The following is a 12,218-nucleotide window of genomic DNA, read 5'->3' on the forward strand; positions in this document are numbered from 1 at the left end:
TATGTTACATTTCATGTACCTTGCTGGGCCATACCTTTAGAACGTTGGCAATGTTTATTTCACTTTCCTGCTCTGTGTGATAGCATTGTGCATGATATATGTATGTGTGTATGTATATATGTGTGTATATATATATATATATATGTATATATATATGCCTACATGTGTGTGGGTGATTGTGCATTGTGTATGATGCACCCTCGTGGCTATGTGAGCGATTCACTCTAGCCATGAGTGCTCTTGACCTTGTGGCATGAGTAAATGCTCAATGCAATTGCTACAAATGCATATTCATGTCATACTGTGTGCATAGTCACCACTGTGTGACCATCCTAATCCATGTCACCAAGTAACATCGGTTTCCTCGTGTATGCAACACATATCAACATGCTTAACGCTCTGAGGGGCACCGACTTGTCCTAACATAAGCATGTTGACACGCACCGTATACACAAGCATGAAACCCTGCTGGTGCGCCATAGTGCACTAAACGCGAAACTCTGCCGGATTTTTGCTGTGAAAATAAGGCATCCCCATTGCCGTATTCTCATGGCGGAAGCTTGTTGAGAATAGTGTTTGGTGTGTTATGACGCACTTGAGGCAAATTGCTACTAGATCTCTACCATGAAAATAAGGTGAAATGTTGCCAAATTTTCACTGCAGAAATTTGGCAATGATTCCAAACACACTTCGAAAGCATCGATTGAGACCACACCTTTTTCAAATCCAAACCTCAAAGCCCAATTTGCTTAAAGCTCCAAAAGCTAATGCCAATAGCTCATTTTCAACTGCCAATGTTCTTAAATTATGATTTTACTAAAACAAAGGACTGTCTTTGGACAAGCGTTGTGGGGTGCCTAACACATTCCCCACACGCAACCCGACTTTCGAACTCAAGGATTAAGATTTTTTACCCACCCACATTAGATTAGGAAAAATGACCCTTTTCTTAGCCTAAGATTAGTAATAAAATCGAATAGAGTCAAATGACCAAGCACACCTTAGAAAACCCAATGATTGGTGGCGACTTCACTTATCCTTGTTAATTTCCTTAAAATCGACTCATACTCCATAACACCTGAGCCCCAAGCTTCGTATGCATGTGCACACACCCCTTCTCTTAGAAAGGAGGGGGAAGTCTGTGAGTGTTGCAGTGATGGGTGGTCGAGTAGCCGTGAGGCATCGACAACAAGTAAGGAGGATATAAGAAAAAAAATGTAATTTGGTGGTTAATTTCTTAAAATTCATATACAATAAAAAAAAAAAATTAAGTAAAGTTGTAGCTATTGGATAGAACAAAATTTCTACCTGTACTTTGTCCAAGGAATATCCAATCTAATGATTAGATTTTCAAAATATATAGCAGCCATATTAAGTTTATTTATTGGGAGCTATAGCATTAGGCTATAACCAAGTTAGTAGCCAAAATTTGTCCTAGTTTGGAACACTACTTGTTGCATGGATTCTGTAAAGTTGTAATTTTTAATTATGTTTTTTTCCTTTAATTCCGTGTCAAATTTTATTGTAATTCTTTCAATCATTTCCCTATATTTTTGGGGGTTAAGTGTGTGAAGTTGGTGAAGAACTATGGAAACTAGACAACTCGTGACTGTATCGCGACTGGCTCGCGAGTAGAGCAACCTGCGAAAGGTCATGTGAGGAGCATATGCTAGAAGTTGAAGCGTTTAGTGCCTACTGGCATCTCGCGAGTGTCTTGCAACTTGGACAACTCGCGACATGACTTGGCCAACTCACGACATGACTCGTGAGATGCACAGCTAGCTGTTCTGTGTTTCTTTCCTCATTTCTTTGCGTACACTATAAAAGCCCACATTACCCACGAAATTGTAAAAAGAGTTTTAGAGAGAAAGCCTTAGAAATCCATTGGAGAGTTAGAGATTTCTTACCTACAATTCTTTACACATTTCTCTTGATTTTCCTTATACTCTTCCCTCTTTAATTCCATATCCATTGAGAGGATCATAGCCCAAACATATACCGCACCCATTGTGAGTTGTTGTAGAGCTCTTAGGAAGCATTGGGACATGCCATTTTATATGGTGTAAGCAATTGGTGTTTATTGCAGGATCCGAAAAGCTAGTGAAGACAAGGCTCGGTGAAGCCCGTTGGTATCTGAGACTTAAAGGATCTAAATACAAAGGGTAGACTAAGCTTGGAGAGTCTATTTTGTAATGCTTGTACTCCAACTTATTCACTAGTGGATTGATTCAACTTGGACGGTCATGCAAAGGTTTTTACGTCGAGTACTTCAGTTTTCCTCTTTGATTACACATCATCGTGTTGTCCCGTGTTTGCATCTTTCTTCCTTTACTTTTGTGCTTTTACTTAATTGCTTATTATGTATGTCCATGCATTAAGAAGTAGTACGGGTTAATTGTGCATTGATTACTCTAAATCCGCATCTAGTAGAGTAGATTAAAAGTAATTGAGCTGTAATTTAAAAATTGAGGGTCTAAATTAGCTCTAGTGATTGACTATCGACGGTTCAGATTCTTTTCTTCTTCATTTAGTAACTAATGATGCTTTCAAACCACTCAATCTCCGTTTTCTTTTTATTGAAGGCTTGAAGCCAAGTCTGTAAATTGGATGATAGCTTTGTTTTTAGAACTACTTGCTTCACAGATCACTTTTGAACCATGTAGAAGTCTTTTTTTCTTTTTACATTAAACCAACTGTGCAACTTCAATGAGTTCCGCATAGCTTTTCTTCACATACCAACAAAAGAGAGCACCCATGGCCTTCTCAATTTTAATTGTAATTTCAATGCGTTTTCTTGCTTCTGTCCTCATAGTCATCGTGCCCGTGTGCCTCATTCAAAGATGGCGTAGACAGGTGAATGACATTTTTGAGCAGGTTCAACGGGATTTCAAGATCTTGGAAGCTATCATAAAAGATATAGAAGAGGTTGCAGAATCAGCGAAAAAAATAGATGAGAAACCCAATCAACTTTGGGATTCTCAACTAAAACCAGGAGCCACTGTACAACTATCTGATGCTGAGAGAGGCTGGTTTGAGGCAACCAAAACCCTGGTTGGCACGGTAAAGGATTGCAGTGAAACCTACCGGAGACTACATGAAATAAAATATTTTCTGGAATTGTTTTACTCTGGTTTTGCTGGTTTCAAAAAAATTTATGACCTCAAGGCTGACTTGGGTTTGTGCAATTCTCTGATAAATGACCAACTTTGGAAGAAGACAAAAATCTGCAAATCAGTGGAGCAGTCAAGGTCTATTGTTAGAAGCCTGAAAGACAGACCAATAGAGGAGGATAAATCTTCCGTTTATAAACGAGCAAAAGAAACTGTCTTTATTGAAAAGAAATTCAAAAGCCTGATGGATAATATTAATCCAAATTTAGTGCCGGAAACACAAAAGGAAATAAAGTACTCAATCCAGTTACCACTGCATCTACTGAGTGCTTTCCTGCGAGATTTAGAAGGGCATCCATTGGAAAGCGAAACAGAAAAGGCCTGGGTGAAAGAAGCAGAGGAGGTCATCTGCAAACTACAACATCAGATCGACCGCAAAACCACAGATCTATTGAAATGGCTTCCGTTTTTAGGTAATTGGATGATGGCAAAGGATCTCCCGAAGAGCTTTGAGAAGATCGAAAGACTGCTCAGGCTCCTCTTTTCAAAGAAGTATGAGCTTGATTTCACCTTTATCCAAAGAGTTCCATCAAAATCTGTTGATCGGACCCCACATCAGAAACTCAGGCCAAAATCGATGACAAGGAAATTTTAGAAGTTCTAGATAAGTTTCGAAAGAAGCTCAGTCAAGAACAACCCAAGGTAGCTTTTCGACTCAACGAGCTACCAGACTATTTCGAAAAAGTGCACGAACTTCTCAAAGATGCAAAACCAGTTGAAGGCATGGACAATTCAAGAATGGCTTGGAAGGATCAAATGAAAATCATTGTTAAAGATGCAATTTGTTCTTTGTCTTCCTCCCAACCACAAAGCAGCAAAAGCCAAAAGGAGACATATCCTTGGCTAAAGTTCTCTGTGGAAACTGAAAGATTGAAGAAAGCTCTCGATTTGCTAGTCATAAGCATAAAGATATTTCGCATTGAACTAATGAGGGAGACAAACTTGGTGGTCGGCTTGGAAGAAGACATACATGAAATCGTCTCACAACTAACCACCAACAGTGCTGAGAATTTCTCCACTCTCACCAGTGTGGGGATGGAGGGCATCACCAGCAGTTTTGAGAATTTCTCCACTCTTTCCGTTGTGGGGATGGAGGGCATTGGTAAGACAACTCTCGCCAAGATGGTGTTTAATAATAGAGCTATTCAGAAGCATTTCGTTTACAGATACTGGGTATCTCTACCAGATATAACAGACGATAAGACTGAACTCTTGAAAAAATTAGGAAAAGAGGTGCTCCCAGCTAATGAGAAAGAGGAGGCAAAAGATTACTCTTACAAGGAGGTGAATGACTTTTTGAAAACTAGGAAGTACCTTCTAGTTCTGGACAAAATTCCCAACAAGGAAACCTGGGATAGTCTAAAAGAAGCATTCCTAGATAACGGAAAAGGGAGCAGAATTTTGCTCACCACACGGGACAAGAGTGTAGCTTCACATGCTGGCCCAAGTTGCAAACCGTACCATTTAGACTACGAACTAATGATGAGAGCCGGGCTTTGTTTGGGCAGATGGTGCACAGTATGGATGAACCTTCTCATCCTAATCATGAAACCTCTTCAGAATTGAAAAATCTTGTCAAAAAAGTTGTAAGAAGATGTGGGGGCTTGCCACTTTCCATCTTAAATCATGGCTATCTATTGTCCAGGAAAGAAGTGACCACTGAGGACTTGTCAAGGGTGCTTGAGCACGTCAATCCTTACCAAAGACCATGGTCAGAAAATTTGGAAAAAAATAAAAAAGACTTGCATCTGTATCTAAGTCAATGTCTTTCCTACTTTGTGAAATTTCCTAAAGACTCAGAAATTTCTTCAAGAAGATTAGCAGCTTTGTGGGTTGCAGAAGGGCTCGTAGAAGTGAGTGATAATAAGCCTCTTAAATCTGTTGCAGAGAATTATTTGTTAGAGTTGATAAGCCGCAACTTGGTACAGATACTGGAGAGAAAGATGAACGGGAAGGCTAGGACATGTGTCTTACCTTGTACTCTCAGAGAAATCTGGTTGCGAGAGTATCCAAGCTCTTGCTTAGATGAGCAAGTAATTTATTATTTTTATGAAAATGATGTCAGATCTTGTCTAGGCTTTGGTGGTAGCAATTATTCACCGAATATATCACAAAGCTGCAAAAATCCCCAGTCCGTGGTCTGTTTTGATACTAGAGAAGGAGATAAACCTGGAGAAGAAATTGGTAGCTACCTTAAGAAAGGCATTTCAAGAGGGCAGCTCTTACAGTTGAAGGTGCTTGATCTAGAACAAGCGTTCAAACCTCAGTTGCCAAAGAATATAGGAAAATTCAAACAATTAACGTATCTGGGGTTAAGGTGGACTTACCTTGAGACTCTCCCGGAATCAATTGGCGACTTAGTGAACCTTGAAATATTGGATGTGAAGCATACTTATATTCGCATACTCCCTAGTTCAATATGGAAACTGCAGAAACTTCAAAACCTGTATTTGAGCGATTTTTGTCGAAGCAAAATTGATCATCAACCTGAAAAGAAATGTTATCAACCCAAAAGGAAATTTCTGCAAAATCTTCAAATTTTGCGAAGTGGATTTGTAGATGAAGACAATCCTCTGAAGGATGCCTTCTCTATGATGACAAACCTTCAGATATTAGATCTGGCATTCCAGTTGGAGTTGTCAAAGCAAAAAGCATTGGCAGGTAGTCTTGTGGAACTAAAGAAACTTCAAGAATTGACGTTAAAATCAATCGATGAAATTAGTCAACCTCAATATCTCTATGTGGATCACTTGTCATGCCTCAAATATCTCTCATCCCTATCTCTGTTTGGAAAATTGAATGATCCATCCACCATCATAAACACTACTGCACTCCCCCAAAGCCTGACTGATCTTACTCTATCAGCCTCTGGCCTTTCAGATGATCCAATGCCACAGTTAGAGAAGCTTCACAAACTTGAGTGCCTTACTTTCTACTCTGCTTCTTATACTGGGAAAAGCATGTTTTGCTCTAAGGGAGGCTTCCCTAAGCTTCAAGTTCTGAAATTCATAATGCTTCAGGAATTGGAAGAATGGCATGTGGAGGAACAAGCAATGCCGACGCTCAAGAAGTTGGAGTTCCGATCTTGCAAGAAATTGAAGGTCCCCTCCGGGTTGATCCATCTCAAGACCCTTCGTGAATTGAAGTTAAAAATGATGCCACTTAATTTCACAAGACAAGTGGAAAAACGCAAGGAGCAAACCTGGGAACATATTTCTGTCTTTCCGGTCTTAATTACTGATTTGCAGTAGTCAATGCTGAACGGAACTCGAGCTCCTGCCTATGTTATTGAGGTTGTCTTTCTTTTTACATCTCTGTTCCTTTTGATTATTCAGCTCCTGCCTATGTTATTGAGGTTGTCTTTCTTTTTACATCTCTGTTCCTTTTGATTATTCAGCTCCTGCCTATGTTATTGAGGTTGTCTTTCTTTTTACATCTCTGTTCCTTTTGATTATTCAGCTCTTTAAACAAGTTATTATGATTTTGACATTGCAATTTGTATCTACAGATTGTCCTTCCTTTCATGTCTCAAGCAACTGTTAGGGTCTCCATGAATGAGGGTACTAAGGTATTTGACCAATAAATGGCATATGCTTGCAATGCAAATGACTGGAATAAAATTGCAAGCTTTGCTGCAAAAAAGCGCTACTCTATGTCTGTTTAATTCATTTATTTGTTTTTTTCTTTCTTTCTTTCTATCAGTTGGTTCTGAGGCATTTGATCAATAATATGTAGCTCATATCCATGACCATAAAAAAATAGTCATTCCTTACTATGCAGATGACTGCAATAAATTGGGGGTGCCATATTTTTTCTACCAGAAAAAAAAAAATATTTGTTAGTGATTATTGTACTCTAGTGGCTATCATTGAATAATTACCCAATTTGTTGTGCCAATTGTCCTTTCCCCTTGGTAAAACAAGTAGCTAACACGTTTTTAGAGTTACTAGTTGCTAATGTGTGCGATGCATCAGAGAGTTAAAGAAAAAATGCAAATATTTAATTAGCTAATGGAGGAAATTCGGATTCATTGTTTTAATGCTAGAACCAACGACTTCGTAGTTCTTCACCTTCCCATAACAACCAAATGCATAACAGAAAGGTTAACATAAGTATGTGTCCAGCAGCCGTTTTTCAGCTCAAATTGTCAAAATCAAACCTTCATAGTCAGTCTAATAATCTATGTATAAAAGGAAGGGGGGGGGGGGGGGGGAAGGGCGGGCTGTTGTGAATTTATTCATTTCATAACAACTGGAAAATAGAACGCTAACGTCAAGCACTAACAAAATGCCATCCAAATTTTAATACAAGTTTAATTGTTTTTCAGTATAAATTATCAAATCCACCAATGTATCGATACTCTTCCACCAATTTATTAATACTCTTAAGATGACTTCAACTAACGAAGGAGTCCTGCTTCTTTTTTTTTCTTTTCTTTTTTTTTTTTTTCAATCTTATGCTTGCAAATACTTATATTGAATGCTTATAAATAAAAAAATATACACTGTTTGAGACCATGGATTTTCTCCATCCACCTTGAAAGTTTCTATTATATAAATCCTAAAAATCTCACAAAAACATAGCATTAAGGAATACTCAAAATCTATGAAGCAAAAGATGAACTATATCAATAGATATACCAACATCGTATTGCAATAGAAGTGCTACAATTGGAACTTCAATTTTAGTAGCCTATTCATTTGGCTTCCTATTGTCCTAAGTATCAACCACAGCAAGTTCATCGTTGTGTAGTTCAATCAAATCACCATAGTGCAAAAGCACCCTTAGTCTTTCCTATATATTATCTATATCTATATCTATATATATATAATAAACAAAGCTGAGAGAAAATTAATTCCTACATTTAAGGGCGTGCTGACAAATAGGATAACTAACTATTTAAAATTCAGACACGTATACACTTTTTTTTAAGATTTTCGTACGGTACAAAGGTTGGTTTTTTAACCCTGCCACGTCTGATAATTAAAAAGCAAGAAGGGTTACATTAAAAATAAAATCCGTTTAAAAAAAAAGGGAAAAAAAACCATTTCAGCAAAAAAAAATCCTAGCCGTCTGTTTTAATCAGATTACGTTTAATATCTTCTCTCTCTAAAGTAAATGACCTACCGATACTTCGACACAGAGAAAGGGAAGAAGGGGAAAAAGAAATTGGGATAGAGTGGACGTTCGTGCGGCCGGCCATCACGATTTGATCTTCTGCTCTGTTTCATCTCTTTTCTGCAACAAATTTTTTCTGAAGGTCAGCATCTTTCTTTTCTGAATATCTGTTTTTCAATAAAAAATTCCTGCCGAATTTACTAGGGTTCTTCTTTGACTCTTTGAAAAATAGATGGGTTGGTTCCTTTTTCTATGCAAAAATTACAATTTCGGGTTTATACTAAACAATAACACGTGTAGATTTCAACTATGAAAAGTCATACCTTACAACACAATCACTCTGCCTGTTAACAATGCCTCCGACGGGGTTAGTATTCATTCTCTGACTTTTTCCTCACAAATTAGATCTGTTATACTTATATGTTTCAAACTTTTACAATTACAGTTGGGTTTGGTTCCAGAAATTAGGGTTAAGGAATTTGAAATTCTGATATGTGACTATTTTATTAGATATTTTTAGTAATGGGTTTGTTTAAATTCGTCTCTTTTGGATGTAAAACATTCAATTTCTTTCTCAGCAGAGATGAAGTGGAATCTTTCTTCAATCTGGAGTCTCTAATTTCATCAAAGCGAAGGTTCCAATTTTTTTTCCTAATATTCTCCAACTTTACCTCTCTTACATGTTCTGTTATTTGCTAGGAGGATTGAAATTGTGGGATTTTGAAATCTGAAAAAAATTTGTTTATACATTGAAGATTTTAGACGATATTTATTTAACAGATACTTTGAAGTCATGATTTTGTTATTTTTGATGTTGGGTTTTTCTAGGTTTTGCATGTTTTAAATTCTTAAATCTGAAAGAAAGATGTTCTTTGTACAAAATTGATTACTTTGTATGTTATGGTAGAGAATAATTTTCTCAGAGATTAACTCGTCAAAAAAAGATAATTTTCTCAGAGATAGTATGATTTATGTTTGGGTATTTGGTTGGATTTAGTCATTTGGGTTAGATTTGATTTTGATTCAGGTATTTGGGTTAGAAAATTAGAATTTGTTTAGTGAGTATTTGTTTTTGTTTTGGATATTAGGAATTGAATTGGTTTTGGGGCTGTTCTGTAACAAAGTTTACAATCTGCAGAGAGAGAGAGAGATTAATTTTTAATTTGGGGTCAAATCTGATTTAGGCAGGGGTATTTTGACTGGATTGGATTGCATAGAGCTTTTTGGCTTAGATTTGGTTTTGAATAAGGAATTTGGGTTAAGAATGGTTTTTAATATCCGTTATTTGTGTTGGATTTGGTTTTCCTTTTGGATAATTGGGTTCAATTTGTTCTGGGTATATCTCTACACTTTAAAGCTTTCATTTTATTTATTTTGTTTTAAATTTTTTGTTAAAACATTTTTTCCCTTTACAATTTCGTTTCCCATGTTTCTTTTCTAGCATTGTTATCAAGTTTTTCCAGTATATACTTCTGCATATTAGATTTTTTTTCCCATATAGTTCACATATCACAATGATTGTATTACTTTTTTTTCCCACACACTTTGTAATGTAGAATGAGGTTGGCCATATTTGATCAATAGGGCTAAGATTGCAGACTTTGCATCTGAATTGGATTTTCGTTCCTATTTATTGATAACAGATGAAAACAAATACATATAAGACAGCCCTGAAATCCAAATACAGAGGAAACAAGAAGCTGAAAACAGAAAGAACCAGAAGCTAAATATAGCAGAGAAGTACAGACCAATAGGTACGCGCAGAGAAATTCAGAGCAACAAGTATGCAGATTGCAGAAAATGCAGACCAACAGGTGCAGAGAAATACAGACCGTGACAAATATTTTTAGATGTCAAATATTTGAGCTTGAAGTCCCAATATTTATTTCAAATATTTGTTTATTGATGTGCTCCACCTGTTTTTTAAAAGAATAGAATCAATAAAATTTTCAGAAACTGTTGTTTCCTTTGAGATACGAGTTTAACAATATGAACAATTTGAAGAACCCTTTTCTCTTTCACTATGGAATTGTTGTTTTAAATTTTAACGCGTTATCCTTTCTTATTTATCCATTCATATGCATTTGGTTTCTTGCTCTTTTCATGTTTGATGCATCTTAATTTGTTATAATATTTTGCTATCTTGGAGGGTTAGTCATGTTGTTCAAGTTTTTTCCACTAGAGTCACTAAGTACATTCTCATGTTTGTAAGATTTCAATTTAATTTTTCAAAGTACAGAATTTTAAAAATCTTTCACTGGGTGAAAGCGTGAGAAGGATATTTAATTTATGTTTAGCCGATGAAGAAATTATGAGATTAAATGCAATGTTCAAAAGCATGGTTGTTAACAACTTTGGACCTACAAGATTTAGAGATGAAACAGGAAGTTATGAAGCAAGGAATAAAGTATTTGAAAGATTTTAATGAGTAGAACTTTTTTATTTTAATTAATTATTATTTTTGAACAAGTGCATTTCTTTATTTCTATTAATTATATTTATTGTTGTATTATGAGCAAGTCCAAGGATGAGGCTTTAGGCCTTATTCTTTTGGAGTAACCTTTGAATTTCATAATTAGTTGTTTTGTTTTGATTCTAAGCAAAAAGGTGAATTTACCATATTAGCTTTTTTGCTTATATAAATTGATAGTTTTGTTTGATTGAACTTGGAGCATTTGAAAGTGTTTTTCTTTTTTTTTTGACAATTTTCTTTACTGGGATGTGATATAATTCAAACTTAATGTATATTTCCCTTTCTCCGTTTTTACTTTTCACTATTTCAATGCTGTATATGTGCTATACTTAATTTTCTATACTAAATTTGCTGTGAAAAAAATGATTTGACTTAATTTCGATTCAATTTATTTTGCATTTTAATAATTACTCAATCTTTGCTATGAAGTGTCATAGTCTTTGGGTTTTTTCCCCCATTAATTTACATGTAAGGGTTTGTTGTGGCTTGAGCTACATTGTCTAAAGAAGTTAAAACACTTTAGTTAGAGTTATGTTTTCTTTTGTTTATATTTCTGTATGTATGTTTTATTCTTTGATAGAGTTATTAATTATTTCCCTTGATGTGCTATATCATAATTGGTTGTTGGTGATTGCATTTTCATCATGCTTAGAAGGTGAAGATAGAAATTACCCTTATCAATGATAGAAATTACACTAATACCTTGCTGTGTCTTCGTCATTATCAGAAGATGTAGATAGACTTTTTTTTATTCTTCCCAAACCTCATCTTGCTTGACAAACCTTATATTTATCTATTTGTACCATATATATTTATCTTACATTTTAAATTGATTCTATAATTCATTATAACATTTGTATATGTCTATTGATTTTTTATGTATATAATTTTTATGTTAGGTTGTTCTATACAGCTTTTTTAGAGTTGTTATAAAATATTGTTTACGTAATTGAAGTTTAACAATTTGACGATGGTTTATTTTAACCATCAGTTAAATTATACATGCCCTATAAGAATTTTAATGTATTTTATTGTCCTCTAATAAGTAAAATGACCCCGCGCATTGCGCGGGTTAAACGCTAGTTTAGAATTAAAAAACAAATTCAATCGAATAGTTTGTAGATATTAGATAGTAAGATTTTCTTTTTAGGCCAAATTAAAAGTGACAAATTGGAGTTAAATATGTGGTTATCTTTTGCCATATTTATTTATCAAATAATTCCTTTTTATTTATAACTAATAAATTGAACCCTGATATCTCAGTTGAAAACATCTGACGGTCCAATTGATCTACAAAGCTCTTAATAGTTCTTCATCACACACCTTCCAAAGTTTAATTGAAGTGATTTTGATTGGATAGTTTTTTACCTTCCACCCATCTTTATGGAAGGAAGAAGTACCGTTTAAGTTAGAATTCATTGGCGCTACCAATATGCACATGATGATGGGAAGTTTTA

The 12,218-nt window shown here is 35.4% G+C and overlaps 1 long non-coding RNA gene and 1 pseudogene across 2 annotated transcripts; both read left to right on the forward strand.

Moving 5' to 3' along the window:
* The first annotated feature begins 2,727 nt into the window (after positions 1 to 2,727).
* LOC142633686 (putative disease resistance protein At1g59620) lies at positions 2,728 to 6,798 on the forward strand (annotated as a pseudogene).
* Positions 6,799 to 8,226: 1,428 nt separating this feature from the next.
* Positions 8,227 to 10,309, forward strand: LOC142634075 (uncharacterized). 2 transcript variants are annotated; one of them, XR_012844032.1, is made up of 4 exons: positions 8,291 to 8,430; positions 8,589 to 8,655; positions 8,870 to 8,923; positions 9,932 to 10,309. It is a non-coding gene; the product is annotated as an uncharacterized LOC142634075 (long non-coding RNA). The 2 variants fall into 2 exon arrangements; XR_012844033.1 differs by lacking the exon at positions 8,589 to 8,655 and having other exon boundaries at positions 8,227 to 8,430.
* The last annotated feature ends 1,909 nt before the right edge of the window (positions 10,310 to 12,218 follow it).

The sequence above is a fragment of the Castanea sativa genome, chromosome 5, assembly GCF_040712315.1.
Source record: "Castanea sativa cultivar Marrone di Chiusa Pesio chromosome 5, ASM4071231v1".
In the NCBI taxonomy this organism is placed as follows: Eukaryota; Viridiplantae; Streptophyta; class Magnoliopsida; order Fagales; family Fagaceae; genus Castanea; species Castanea sativa.